Raw genomic sequence first — 8,870 nt, 5'->3', positions numbered from 1 at the left:
TCGGGCTGCCGCTGCAGAGCACAGGGCGCCCCTTCTGCAGGCTGGGCAATGCCCCCCTTCCGTGGGCAATGTCACTGCTCCGGGTTTATCTCCTGCCACAAATTTTCCCATGCGACATTTAGCAGCCAGCAAGGGACGCAGGACTGAAGGGACCATTCTGCTTTGGGATGGCCCTGTGCCACCACATCCAGACCAACAAGCAGAAGGACTCACAGCTTCTCCAGGGACAGCACCACCAGGGATGGAGTGGGAACGCCGCCTCCTTGCTGCCCTGGGCTTTGCTTACGGAAGAGCCCTGTGAAGGGGAACACTGGGGCTGCGGCACTGCTGGTGCGATGGCGTGGAAACCTCCGGGTTCTGGCCTGGCGCTGGTTGCTCCCCACGCCACAGTTCCCCATGAGGGTACACACACACACAAACACACACACGCACACACGCACACAGAGTCCTCCTGCCTGCCTCGGGAATCTGCCCATTGCCATGGAAACGGCAGTGACATCAGGCACTGCTAACGTTACTCTAATGACTAATTGCGTTATGGACGGCAAGCCAAATTACTGAAACAATTCCCAGGCCCCAGGGATCTGTACCTAACATCCCAGGCAGATGCCAAAACGTGTCCTTCACCTGCAGGGATGCCAGGCAGGGCCGGAGGAGGACATCTGGGGACCCTCACCTGGGCTCAGATGGGGGGCACAGAGGGGCTCTTTGGGCTCCAACCCACTTTTACTTCAAATCCTAATTTTCTGAGGCTCCTTGAGAGCTGTTTTCTACCTGTTTAAGCAGGAGGAGATGCTGCACAGCCAGGACGGGAGCCCGGGCACCCAGAGAGGGTGACCATGGACCGGTGGCACCTGGCTCTGCAAAAACAGAGCCAGGCTTCTTCGTTTCTCCCCCCTCCCCCCAGCTTTGTTAAATTTAGCAAATTTCCCCAAAATCCACGAGGGCAGCCTGGGCACCTTCCACCCTGTTGGCGCAGCATGGTACCCGGAGCCATCCTACAGCGCAGTGAGTGTCCAAACCGGGGGATGCTGGTTATAATAATAATTAGTATATAATTTTTGAGATCTCATCAGACTTCAGAACAAGGGAAAACTCTGGAGAGAAGGCACTTCGCTACAATAGCTGATGCGAAAGGCAGCCAGGGCGTTAGACATTCATCTATTTTGCTTTGAAATGACAACTATCATAAGAAGGACCCCAGTCAGAGGCAACTCACAGGATGGGACGATGAAACCCTCTCGGCAGACAGCGTTTGTGTGCAGGGCTGACCATTTGCAAACTCCTTTTCTCGGTAATCTGCTGGATCCTATAGCCATCTGAAAAAAAAAAAAAAAACACAAAAAAAACCCAGGCCTGCTCTGTTTGTTTATTCTTTTATATATTTTAATTCCCTTCCTTAAGATAACATGATAGCTTATTGCATCAGCAATTTATAACTCCTGGCTCCCTACAGCATCCTAGCTGTTTACAGCTCCGCATTATTTACTGCCTGACACTGAAATAAGAAACATTATGCTAATACGTTAAGGAAGTATTCGGGCGCCTCAGATGAAGCAATGCACCCGTGTTCACATCCCTCGAACGTATTTAACCCTCCGTTGCCCAACCTGCAGGCAGGGCAGTAGAGGTCCCTTCCTCCCTGCAGCCCCCGCTTTCCCACTGCATCCTCCTCCAGGCTTTTGAGGACGACGGGAGCAGGCGCTGATTGTGCGTAATCATGTTCATTAGTGAAAAACACTGATTTCACCCTTGCGCCACTCTAGGAAACATTAATTACAGCAGAAGGCACCACTAATGCAGAGGCATTCCTCCCTGTGCCTGAGACCTTGGTGACGTCCAGCCACTGGGGAGGACAGGTGGGGTGCCAGTATTTAGGAATTATCGCGGTATGTTCTGACAGGGCTCCACGAATACGTTTAACACAGCAGCTCTAGTGATAAACCCCCGTCCGACACAAAAAGTTAGTTCCTCTCAGAGTGATGTCCTTTAAGTTAAGGACAGACAGGTCATTTTTTTCCACCAACAAATAAAAAAAATATTATTTCTCCTTTTTTTGTGTGTTTTCTTTTCTACACAAAAGTGCACTTTCCCACGCTTGAAAGAAACACAGGTTTCCCCGCAGGCTGCCGAGGTCTCGGGCTCAGCCAGGGCGAACCGTTCAGCTCAGGCTGACGATGATGGGGAGCCTGCATCAGCTCTTCCCCATTAATAGCCTCATTTAGGCAGCTGTCCCCCGAAGCGCCCATTAACACACATGAGAGACTGCCCGGAGGTGAGAGCTTCACTAATCAAATGTGCTATTAAGATCCTAATCCATTTCATTAGCCCGTTTCATTTGACACTTAGTGAGGCTCAGAGATGCTCTGCGTAACGGGGACAACCGCGCGCGGCCTGTCCTGTGGAAAAATAATCCTTTTCATTAGACCCGTAATTCCCTTTTATCCTTTATTAGTTTATTTCTAAAGCCAAAGGGTGCCGAGGAAGCGCAGCTCTGGCAGAGATGCCATGGATTTTCCCTTCGTATGTGTCACCACGTGGAGTGTATGACCGGGAGGGATGCACAGACAGCAGCAATATCCAAAAAAAAAAAGAAAGAAAAAAAAAGCCCTGAAAAATAGCCCACTCCGTTATTTAATTACATATCACCGGACTACATTTTGGGGATGTTATCTAGAAGACCCTCCACTGAATATTTTGGAGACTGAAACGGCTAAGTACTTCAGCCCCATCTGAAATAATTTCTAATTTCTTTCTTCCTTCGATTGGCAGCCACATGAGATGGTCTCAAAGATGAACAGAGAGGCGGGATGCGGAATTAAATACAGATTGTTGAGGAGGCTGATAAACCAGCAAGCTAAACTTGCACCAACGCATTAGGCAGATAGGCTGACACCACCTAATTTTCCCGTACAGATTCTGTATCACCTCTTCAAAACAAATGAACAAGATGATGCGTGACTCCGCCTGGGAACTGTACACAGCCGTGGGGATTTTGTGCTTGGGAAAGGTCTTAAGTTATCAGATAAGCAGGTCTTAAGCTACCGAATAAGCATTCCTAAATATGTGGACTTCCTGCACAGAAACACACTTGAAACTGCGTTAAACCTTCATACTACTAAAGAAATACTTGATTAAATAATAATTTTGTGACTATAATATTCACCTCAAGGACTAGGTCGTGGCGGTTCTTCACAAATAGCTGGGGAAAATCCCTTCATCTCACTGAAATGCTCCCACTGAGCAAAGCTGAAATGGCTCAAGCACAGACTTAGCAAGCTCCTACTTGAAAGTAATCTTCTCCCTGGGTGTCTGAGGGTTATTTGGGAGCAGCCCCATGTGCCAGCAAGCCCTCCAGGCCATGCGCTGGCACTGAAACCTCCCCAGGCTCACCCCAGAAGGTCACTGCCAGCTGCTCCCTGACAGGAGATGGGATGAACTGGCCGCAACAGGGCTGGACGGCAGCTTGGTCCTCTCTGGGTCAGGCTGGCAGGGCATGAAGCAGGTAGATGCAGCCCTGGAGCACCCTGTACCATCCTCCCTTGGCCACACAGCCCCATTGGCAGAGCCTCCAGGTCTGCCCGGCTTCACCTTGCTCTAGAACACATCATTGCCCTCAGTCCAGGAGAGCGGCGCACACCTCGGTTTCCCTCCCCAAGCAACACGTGAAAGGAGAGGAGCTACAGCCTGGTGATGTCCTCCTCGCTTTTTCTCGCTGGGGTTGCTACTTGAGCCGGGGAAACAGGGGGAGGCCCCGTTCCCACAGCCTGAGGTGGCTATGGAGGGGATGAGTGGCAGATGGAGCATCTCTTACAGCAGGACTCTTCGGGGGACTCGGGCCCTTTTGATAATTTATTAGCATACAGAGTCCCTGCAGCCAAAACAGCAAAATCCTTGTTTCTTCCTCTGTTCTAACTCATTTCTTTTGAGACAAACAATTTCTGAGCAACTGATGCAAAAAAAAAAAAAAAAAAAAAATTATAAAAAGCGTCTTTGCCCTGAGAAATTCAATCCCATCTGCTCCCTCGGCGTTGCCCGGGGCATTCGCCTCCCCTGGAGCAGCCGGCAGAGGAAAGTCAGCTCCCACCCGTGCCCGCCGGGACCCCCACGCTGCTGCTTCAAAGCACTCCTGGGGGGGATCCCCGGGAAAGGCGGCTTCGCCACAGGCACCGCGGTGCTCCATAGGGTCCCCATGGGAAGAAAACGGAGCTCAAAGCCGAGTGCCACATTGCCGTGCTTGGGGAAACGGTCCCGAGAGAGGAGAGCACCGTGCAGAACCGCTGGTGGGGAGGGCAGCTGGGTGGCATGGGGCTGCCGGCGGGCTCCAGACCCACCGATGCACCCCAGGGCCAAGGGCACGTCTAGCCAGGGCTCGCGTTTGAGAGCCGCAGCAACATGGGCAGTAATGCTGAGCTGTAGCTGTAGCTGAAACGGGAGGGAATATCCCCCCCAGCTCCTCGGGGCAGGCTCGGCGCACCCCGCGTTAACTACTACTCATAGCACGGCTGTGTTACACACTGCCAGGACGGCGCCGGGAAATTTCAGCCCCGGGGTTCTCTCTTCAAGCGTACAAGAGAGTTTGGTGGTTTTTTTTTTTTTAAAATGCACCATCATCTCCAAACAAAAGTAAACACCGGCGAGCGAAAAATCTCTGCTGAGCAGCGAGACCATAAATCACTCCCTTTCCCATCCCTGCCGGCCGCAGAGGCTGGAGCGTGGCCATGGCTGGTGGGCAGAGGCACGCTCTTGCAGAAAGCATGTTCTCCAACCCCCCCGGGCTCTGCCATTGCCTCCCTGGGAGGTTTCCAAGCCCTGTGAGCCCACTCCATCCCCATTGCAGCTCCCAGGGGAGCGGCAGAGCTGTGCGCCCTCGCAGGGATGGCAGCTCGGGGTGACGCCGTCCCTCCCCGCTGCAGTCCTGCCCTTCCCACCCCGCAGCCCCCTCCTTCCCCACGGCACTTACAGCCCAAATTGTGGCCGTCTGACTTACGGCAACTTCTGTTTGTGCCCGTCCTGTGCTGTGAGCCGCCGTCCCCCTGCCCGGCCATGGCGCCAGGGGGTGCAGACCCCGAGCGCGTCAATGAAAAGCTCTTCTCGACTTAGTGATATGAATTACAGCATGATATAAAGGCCTATTAAAGGCTGCTTTCTAGAACAAATGCTGCCCCCGTGGCTAATCAGCAGAATATTCCCTTCATTGAAAGACAAAATTAATATCGTTGTTTGGCAGACGCAACGATGCCAAGTAAATAACTTGCAATTGAGCTTTATTGTTATGAAGCCTTTTGTTGCTGGTCTTGGCCTCGAGAGGGTGGCAATGAAAAAGGGAGAATACAAATGGAAACCTGTAAGAGCCTGAAATAAACGCGTGGCCTGAACCTGCCGGGGAGCCGGCAATTAACAGGGGACGTCACCGCACAGGGTGCAGCCTGGTCACACCGCCCTGTCCCCCACGGTGGTACCCAGCAGGCAGGGGGACGGGCACGCAGCCTCGGCCGGGACACCTCCCCCAGCCCCACAGGCAGCCTCGACCCTCGGCTGTGGGCTTTGTGGCCTATTTTCACTTTTAAAAGGGGTTCAGTAAAGAGAGAAGACGCTATGTCAGCGCCACGAAGGCCAGCATTAATCAAGGGTGATAGCATGGTCTCCTCGCGGGTGGTTAGCATTATAAAATACATATTAGCATTTTTAATATTAAGCAAAAAAGCCTTTAAAAGAAGCTAATTAGAAAGCTCATTTACTTAGAGGACCGGAATGAATTAATACTACGTCTCAGGGCCATGAAGCGTTCGCACAGAGTCAACTTCCCCGGGGTTCGCGGCCCGTCCACACCTCACACCTCCAGGCTCTGCCCACACCCCACTCAGGACCCTCTCCTCCCAGCTCAGATCGGGGGCTAATCCTGCTCCAGGAGTCACAAACCATCTCGTGCCAAAGAGGGGATGCACTATGCTTCAAAGCTCCCCGTCAGCCTAAGCCTTCTCCCAGCCCCCTGCCGGGCCCGTGGCCAGAGCGGGCGTTTTACGGCATTAACCCCGGAGAAGCCCGGTCATTACAGGGGCCCGACGTTGCTGAGTGATGGGGCTGCGATCTCAAGAGGTGGTGATTCCTGTGCTTACAGAAAAATGCACAGGCTCCTACCTGCCTTCCATCCCTCCCCGGCAAGGGATGTAGAAGAACGGGGGGCTGGGGGACCCCCCAGCTCCCCCGCTACGCTCCGTGGCCAACCTGATCCAACAGGGAGCCTTCACGTTAAAAGCATCCATTGAAAAACTCTGCCTGCCCCCTTTCCATGGCCAGACCCCTCGTGCCCTGCGTCCTCCCGGGACCTGGCCGTTAGCGCAGCCCCTGCACCCATCAGTGGACAGCCCAGGGAAGCTGCAAATCCCAGGCGGAAGACAAAAGGCAAGCGGAATTAAGCAAAAGTCATTACTTGTCCCCCAAGACTTTGCCAACTGGGCAGCTGGAATAGAGGCAAACACGAGCTTTTCACCTCGGGTTTGTGTTTGTAACACAAAGGGCATTTGGTGGCTCCTGCAAGACGAGCCCAAGGGCAGGCAAGAGTCCTGCCGCCCCGGCTCACCCCCCCGCATCCCGCTCCCTCCCGGCGTTCCCGTCGTGCTCCACTGAGCCATTCAGTCCTTCCAGAGGTTTCACAGCTCCGCTCCCTCCGGAGCGGCCGTGGGCTGCTGCAAGGCAAAGGAGGCGTCTTGCAAAACAACCGGGCTGCATTAATAAGGTCAGATGGGAGAAGAAGAGCGTTCGTTAGCGGGGGCTGAGCGCCTGCTTTGACAGCTACCCTCGCGAATTCCTTGTTTGCTCGTCTTTGAGGCAGTCAGCCACGCTGGAAAGTTAACGCTCAAACATTTCTTAGCCATACTTAATGCTAAATCAAAGCATGAGGCACCAAGAGAGCGCGGCTCCCTCCAGACCCCGGTTGCCCACCTGGACCAGCCTGGGTGCCGGGGCCGTGCCTCTGCCCTCCCTCCCCGCTGCCCGTTTCAGCCCCCGGCAGCCGCAGGGGGTGGCTTTCCCCAGCGGCTGAGGGCCACCTGAGGCACAGATCACGGAATCACAGAGTTTCAGAGTTGGAAGGGACCTCTAGAGATCATCTAGTCCAACTCCCCTGCTAAAGCAGGATTGCCTAGAGCACATTACTCAGGACTGCATCCAGGCGGGTCTTGAAAATCTCCAGGGAAGGGGAATACCATAGAAGTCTTCTGAGGAACAACTGAGGGAACTGGGGTGGTTTAGCCTGGAGAAGAGGAGGCTGAGGGGAGACCTTATCACTCTCTACCACTACCTGAAAGGAGGTTGTAGAGAGGTGGGGGCTGACCTCTTCTCCCTGGTGACAAGTGGTAGGACGAGAGGAAATAGGTTCAAGTTATGCCAGGGGAGGTTTAGATTGGATATTAGGAAACATTTTTTCACTGAAAGGGTTATTAAATATTGGAATAGACTGCCCAGGGAGGTGGTGGATTCGCCGTCCCTGGAGGTGTTTAAAAAAAGGGTAGATGTGGTGCTTGGGACATGGTTTAGAAGTGGTTTTGTCAGGGCAGGTTAATGGTTGGACTTGAAGATCTTAAAGGCCCCTTCCAACCTCAGCAATTCTATGATCCTATGATGATTCTATCTACCCTGGCGTCCTGCAGGACTGAAGATTGGTCAGCCCTCTGCCTCCTGCTTTAAAAGGGAGCTAAGGGGCAAGGAAACGTTAAACTTGGGGTTCCTTGAGTAACTTACCAGGTTTGCAAAGCGCTTGCGCTCCTTTTATCTATATTCATGTACCTGCACAAGGAGTATTTCCTGGCGAGAAAAGGGGCTCTCCAGCCCTGTAGAAGAAAGCAAAGCAGAGGGACGGCACGCAGACCCAAAGATTCATGCTGGGAAATACAGTGGCACAGTTGGCAGCGAAGGTGCCCGACTGCCACAGCTCCTTGGCTTAGCAGGGCACGGCTGCCTTATCACTGGGGACGATGGTGGGAGACTGGCAGAGTCGTCTGTATGCACGAAGCCCACAGGACCCAGAAGCTCGGGGCTGGGACGGGCATCACCAGCCCGGGCCAGGAGCGTGCACTTACACGGGACTGGATGCCGGCATCGTCCTCGTGGGCTGCGCGCCTCCGCTGTCCTTGTCATCCAGCGGCGGCTGGGACACAGAGCAGGTACAAGAAGAGCTGGGAGCAGTTGGCTCCAGGAGGCGAAGGGTGAGGGTGAGAGACCGCAGGCTCCGGCTGCAGGTGGCTGAGGGGCAGAAGCCAGCGAGAAGGATCATCAGGCATGTGTTGCTGTACACACACACACTCACACACACACTCGCACCAACTGCTACCAGCTCGTCCTCCCGCAGGGGCTGGCAGAGGAATCCCACGGGGAATCCAAAACACTCTATGCTGGAAATCACTGCTCCCAGCAGCTCTTGTTTTCAAACGTAGGTTGCAGCCCTTATTTACCAGCAGGCGCGGGGTTGTCAGGAGCAGCGACGGCGGATGCCTCGCTTGCCTTTTGCAAAGTAAACCTCCTGTTTTGACTGCAAGCTGATTGATGCTCAGTTATTTGGGGAGGAGTATTTCTAGCTACACAGCGCAAGCCGCAGTTATCAGCCAATTAAGTATTTATGGCCAATTCCGTTTTCCTTGCAAGACGTTTGGAAAGCAAGCACCGGTTACATCAGTGAAATGGGTTAAACTGTGCTCTTCTATATACAGCTCCACGCTGGCCTACCAGAAATGACAGACACAGAAGTCCTGTAAAGGCTTCTCTTAAGGCTTGGAAGCTCGGAAGCAATCCATCATCAGAGTGAGTGTGGTTTAAACACCGCAGCAGTAACTCAGCCTGTCTTCAGTGAAGCATTACCAGAGCATGAAGCA

Source organism: Vanellus vanellus (genome assembly GCF_965231255.1).
Source record: "Vanellus vanellus genome assembly, chromosome: 5".
NCBI lineage: Eukaryota > Metazoa > Chordata > Aves > Charadriiformes > Charadriidae > Vanellus > Vanellus vanellus.
The sequence above is the reverse complement of the archived record's forward strand: the minus strand, read 5'-3'. Positions refer to the sequence as shown.